The sequence below is a fragment of the Micromys minutus genome, assembly GCF_963924665.1.
Source record: "Micromys minutus genome assembly, chromosome: 15".
Lineage (NCBI taxonomy): Eukaryota > Metazoa > Chordata > Mammalia > Rodentia > Muridae > Micromys > Micromys minutus.
In genome coordinates this window covers 52,273,504-52,279,805 of record NC_137984.1, presented here as the reverse complement: position 1 = coordinate 52,279,805, position 6,302 = coordinate 52,273,504, and the positions used below count along the sequence as shown (strand labels likewise).

Below are 6,302 nucleotides of genomic sequence, written 5' to 3'. Positions count from 1 at the left end.
CATGATATGAAATCAAGGACATTATTTGGGTGACTGAGAACCTGACACTATATAGTTCAGGGTCCTAGGGTAAAACTAAACATTACTGTTCTGGGGAGAAAAAGTAGCAATAAAGTGACTCCTAGTGATATTCTGTTACACTCACAGAGCTTGCTCAGCATCACAGAAGCCTCCTCCTGCAATATATGAAAACAAATATAGAGACCCACAGCCAGACATTATGCCGAGAGAGAGAGAGAGAGAGAGAGAGAGAGAGAGAGAGACAGAGACAGAGAGAGAGAGAGACAGAGAGAGAGACACACACAGAGAGAGAGAGAGAGAGAGAGGGAGAGGGAGAGGGAGAGGGAGGTGGGGGAGGAAGGAAGGGAGAGAGAGAGGTGGGGGAGGGAGGGAGGGTGGGGGAAGAGGGAAGAGAGGGAGGAGGAGGGGAGAGAGGATTGGGGAGGGGAGGAGATGTTTGTCTTGTCCAACTCAGAAGTGATTTTTCTATTATTATTAGTAGTAATAGTACTAGTAGTAGTATGAGGAGGAGGAGAAGGTGGGGGGTGCGCAGGAGGAATGCATTGAGCTGACCTGCCTGTTCCAGCTCCCTGGGTGACACCTTACATCAGGACACAGCACGAAGTGGCAGCCCTGACTCTCTGCTCTTAGCCTTTCTAGCTCTAGAACCTGGAGCCTGAGAAGCTCTACTTCTTAATCACCCAGTCTTGGGTCTTTTGTTATGAAATGGAAAACATATGCAGAGAAGAGACAATATCTAACTCAAACTGTAGCTAGGACCAGGCTTGTCAACGGCTGCACTGCTTTCAGGCTTTCATAACAGTTTCAAATCAAAGTCTGTACAGAATACAGCATGATATTAAAGTAGGGGGAACAGGGTTTATAACTATCTTAACATCGACTTGTTCTTTTCTGCCCTTCAGAGCTCTCTGAAGAGTCCCATAAACCTGAGTATGAAGCTACTCCTCTAAATTCAGACAGGGTGAGAATTATTTTTTTCTGTGTATTTGCTTGCTTTCTTTCCTTTCTTCCATTTCCCTTTTCTTTTCTTTCTCCCTTCCTTCCTTCATTCCTTACTCTTCTTTCTTTCTTTCTTTCTTTCTTTCTTTCTTTCTTTCTTTCTTTCTTTCTTTCCTCTCTTTCTCCCCCTCTTCCTCCCTCTCTCCCTCCCTCCTTTCCTCTCTCTCTAGATTAAGTTTTACTGTGTAGCCCTTGCTGTCCTGGAACTCACTGTGCAGACCTCAAACTCAGGCTAGCCTCAGACTCACAGTTCTGCCTGCTCCCTAACCCTGAGTGAGGGATAAGAATTCTTATCTTAAAACCACATCTGACTGTTAGAAAGCTTAGACTTTACAGATGGGAAGGCTAACACGGTTTGGCTAGATTTCAGGAAAACCTGATTCAATTTAGTTTCTGCACAGTTAATTTGGATTGCATGACTGTGTCAAAGGCCAGCATCCTGAGATGCTGTGTGTGTGTGTGTGTGTGTGTGTGTGTGTGTGTGTGTGTGTGGTGTCTTTCTCATTCTACAGAATACAGCTTAGTGTCCTGACCTTCCAGAGAACTGGATGTGACTCTCATGAGGCATTTATAAGGAATTCTAGGGTTTTGTCTTCAGACAAAGCCTCAGCTTCTGATACCCTAAAGGGCTGCTCTTTGTCTGCTAGAGGGGGAAATTCCTGCGAAGTGTCTTGTATCTGCTCTTGTCAAGCTCCCATTACTGTGCATTATTTCACTTGTGGCTTTCTGGCTGCCATCCTAGAAGTCTGGAGGCTATGAAATGTGTATTGCCAGGTGTATAGCATAGGACAGTTTTGCAACTGAGCAGGAAAAAAAAAGCCTCTCAAGTGGAATCAAATGAAACAATAAAGGACTCCTGTAAGTCTCAAAGATCCCATCAAAATTCTTGGATGGAATTCCTCGGACCTGGCAAGTAGAAATACAGCTGCATTCTCACTGATCTGAAAAATATTAAAATGTTGGCAGTAGCCAACTAAGGTCAAATCTTAATCTTATATTTTGGTTATACAGAATTATGGTAACACGCAGGGGTTGGTGCGGCAAGAGGATCTCAGTAAAGGAGACATGAGAAGTTGGAAGTGCTGCAGATGCTTTATGCAGACATAGGAGGTCTTAGCCCAAAGGTCTGACCTCGGTTTTCTTCTGTATAAAATGGGACTAATATGAACAGAGAGATGGCTCATTGGGTGGAGACAGCTACCACCAAACCCAGTGACCTCAGCTGAATCCCTGGGATCGCCTGGTCTTCATGGCATTCTCTAATAATTCTTTATTATGCTCTACCAGTACTAGAGGTGTGCTAGTACGTGTGTGTGTGCAGGTCACACATATATATCACAGACAGACACAATGCTCAGGTTCTGTTGAAAGAATAAAAAATATAGCCTAACCCCTCCAAGGACCCCAAGCTAAAGGAGCCTTAACCCTGCGCCCTAGTGACTTCTGACCGCCATTGCCACCCCCACCCAGGAGACCACGCAGATACAGACCTCTGAGACTATAGGGAGATGCTTGGTTTGTGATTCACAGGTTTTGCAATGAGCTTTTGCTATGAAATGATTGGTTTGTGATTGGCGGGCTTTGATGTGAGCCATATTAAATCTGTTCCGATTCTGCCTTCGTGGTCCGCAGCCCTCTACTCCAACATGGCGTACAGGTTGTGGGCCCCAAGAGCGCTCGGAATAAAAATCCTCTTGCAGTTTGCATCAAGACCGTTTCTCGTGAGTGATTTAGGGTGTCGCCTTTCCTGGGAGGTACGGGGAACCAGCACTTTGAGGTTGGAGGAGCCCCGACCCGGGGGTCTGATCTTTCACTGTGTCCGAAGCTTACAGCTGTATAACACAGACAGGACGCTCAGGTTTCACATGCACAGTGTAGCAATTACTTTCCAAGTCACTGTGATGAAGTATCTTATAAAACAAAAGAAGGAATATTTTCTCCTGTCATAGTTTCAGTCCATGAAAGTGGGAAGCCATGGTGCAGTAGCCTAAGTCATGCAGGCAGGAAGTAAAATGGCCCAGGTATTGTAAGGGGTCAGGGCTGGATGCAGCCTCCTCCCCATTCACTTCTTAAATGCAGGCCCCATCCCCCACAGTCTTCTCACATCCAGAGTCTGTCAGCAGACCAAACCCTTCTGTAAGGCTTGCTGTGAGCTTGCTGAAAACACAGACATCCAGGCATGGCTTAACAGTCATCTAGCTGTTCTCAGGACAGTCAAGGTTATTCGCCTCAGATGCCCAACTATATTTAAATATTTAGCTTTTAGCAACCATAATGATTCATTGGTGATAATAAAAGGAGCCTGCTCTTCTAAGAGAACCCAATAAGGAGACTATGGATTCTGTTGTAGACCTACTAAGTGTAAAGCACATTCAAGCCATATAACTGAAGATGCTGAGTCACAAAGAATTCTGCAGTAGAGAAAAACAGGTGAGGGCCGGTGTTTGCAGGAATTGTGGCACTGTGTAACTGTGGGAAGACGGTACAAGTGCTGGCACTCCATTCTAATGTGTACAATTACTTAAACATTGATTTAGTTTCCAGTGTCTATAAATCATAGGTTTTTACACAGTATAGGGTTTTAAGCCATTCCTAGAGTATGACTGGCTAGGTCATAGGCACTATAAGAGAGCCTAATACTGTAATTCTGCTAAATAGTAATAAACTGCCCTCCAAATTCCTGTCTTTACGCTCATAGATAAGTGCATTTCTCAAGCCTCAATTTATACTTTTTTAGGGGGGCAGCAAATAGTGATCAAGAGAGACGTGTGTGTGTGTGTGTGTGTGTGTGTGTGTGTGTGTGTGTGTGTGAAAGAATAGAATTTAGGTGGGCCTCAAACTTTCTGGATAGCCCGAGATGACCTTCAACTCCTGATCCTCCTGCCTCTACCTCCCCAGTGCTGGGATTACAGGGTGTTCTACTATGCCAGGAAAGAAAGAAACAAGCAAGCAGAGAAAGAAACAAACAAAGAGCTCGTTCTAGGCCGGCACTCTGTAAGGACGAAGCCATGTTCAGCTCGAGCGCCAAGACTGTGCAGCCCAAAGGCGAGAAGCCAGACGAGTTCGAGTCTGGCATCTCTCAGGCGCTGCTCAAGCTGGAGATAAACTCTGATCTCAAGGCGCAGCTGCGGGAACCCAACATCACCACGGCCAAGGAAATCGAGGTTGGTGGTGGTCCATCAAAATTTTTGTACCAGTTCCTCAGCTGAAATCTTTCCAGAAAATCCAAGTCCGGCTAGTTTGTGAACTGGAGAATAAGTTCAGTGGGAGGCATGTTATCTTCATTGCTCAGAGGAGGATTCTGCCCAAACCAACCCAGAAAAGCCGTATGAAAAATATGCAAAAGCGCCCCAGAAGCCGCACCCTGACTGCAGTGCACAACACCATCCTGGAGGACTTGGTCTTCCCAAGTGAATTGTGGGTAAGAGGATCCGTGCGAACCTGGAGGGCAGCCGGCTCATAGAAGTTCATTTAGACAAAGCACAGCAGAACAACGCGAAGCACAAGGTCGGAACTTTTTCTGGTGTGTACAGGAAGCTCACAGGCAAAGATGTTAAATTTGAATTCCCAATATTTCAGTTGTAAAGAAAATGACTCAATAAAATGTCATTCATAGTAAAAATTAAAAAAGAAAGAAAATAAAATAAATAAGACAGACAGACAGAAGACAGAAAGTCAGAAAGAAAGAAGACAGACAGAAAAAAGAAAGGAAGGAAGAAAAGAAAAAGAAAGTGCCAGAGACCAAGCTCAGGTGTCATGCAGGCTGGTAAGCACTTTGCAGCTGAGCTGACTCCTCCCACTTTGCCAGATTGGATGCATTGTTTCCTCTTCTGCGTGAGACTATAAAGCTTCCCATATTTGGTGGGATCTCTGGACTGCACAGATGCTAAGAAAGTGTTCTGCCATTGAGCCATATCCCAGATCCCTTTCCTAGAATTTAAAAATCATAAAATCAATTCCTTTCCATTCTGAGTGCATCAGTCCCATATACACATGTCTTTTACTTTCTTATTTGTGGAAATTTCTTGCTGTCAATATTTTGGAATTCACACAATAAGCAATGTGTGAGGCTTAGAAATGGTCATTTATGTGTTCAGCCTGGTAGTGTCCCCTTCAGGGAGTCTCTTGCATTTCCCTTCACATGATACTCTTTGACCTGACTTGTTTTTATCCAAGTGGTACCAGGCTTCTTTTGCTTGTAAATTAATGAAAAAGGCACCAACATCAGGTCCTGTCCTAACACACACACACACACACACACACACACACACACACACGCCCTTAGGGGAAGTTACCATGTTGACTTCTGGGAGGACGTTGGAGAGCAACTGAAGGACTTCAGTAGAGCTTTCAAGTCACATCGCTCTGTGAAATGGGTGAGCACTGAGAGGAGGTGACGACAGCACTCTCACTTCTTCCCTTCCCATGTGACAAGGGTCATGTGTGGAAGGAAGCACGGGGAAAGTTTGCTGGTGTTTCCTGTCTCCAACTGTACAACTCACCCTGTTCAGTTGCTTAGAGCCTGAGTAGTCACAGCCAAGGGTCTGGGCTCTTGTTTGCCAACAGAGTCCCAGTAGGTCATCTGGGAACAGAGGCAGTCCAGATGCCCCCAGCAACGTAAAACAGATGCCGTGGCTCCTACATTGGTAGCCAAACATACTTAAAGATGTATGTATCTACTCAAGATGGTAGTTGGGATAAAAAATACTTCTTCAGTTTAGTGTTCACATCATTTGCAACACCCCCAAATTCTTCTCTCATTATCAGTCTGTAACACCGGATTATTTCAGCAATTTGCCATTGTGTTAATTTTCTGCCAGACAGAATATATCTCTAGCCTTCTTTGGAGGTGGCTTCTTCCCCCCACCTTCCTCCCTTTTCTTCCTCCTCAGCATTCCTCCTCCTCGCCTGTTTCCTCTCCACTCCTTACCTCTCCAGCCAGCCGTAGACCACTTTCCTTTAGTTTCAAATGGAATATCACTGAAAGAGAGGGATTTTAATTTTAACCATCCGTTATATGCCATCTGTTTTCCATTTCTTTCCTTCGCTCAGTGCATACTGAAGGCTGTTTGGCGAACACCATGCCAGGTACTAAGGATATACAGGGAAAATGTAACAGGAAGTTATAGTTGGGAAGCAATGAAAGACACACTTTTAATTAGCGAATTATAGTGGTAATGTAATTAAAAGACAAGATTATAACAAATTTAGTTTTCCACATCTTGATGGGATTTATTTGGCTTTTTGGAGTCACCAGCTGTGTGTTCCAAATATGTCCGTAG

At 44.6% G+C, this 6,302-nt stretch overlaps 1 pseudogene across 1 annotated transcript; it reads left to right on the top strand.

The window, feature by feature from the left end:
• The first annotated feature begins 4,028 nt into the window (after window positions 1-4,028).
• On the top strand, window positions 4,029-4,605 carry LOC308430075 (small ribosomal subunit protein eS7-like; annotated as a pseudogene). Its single transcript has one exon. The product of its transcript is annotated as a small ribosomal subunit protein eS7-like (transcript).
• Window positions 4,606-6,302: the final 1,697 nt, after the last annotated feature.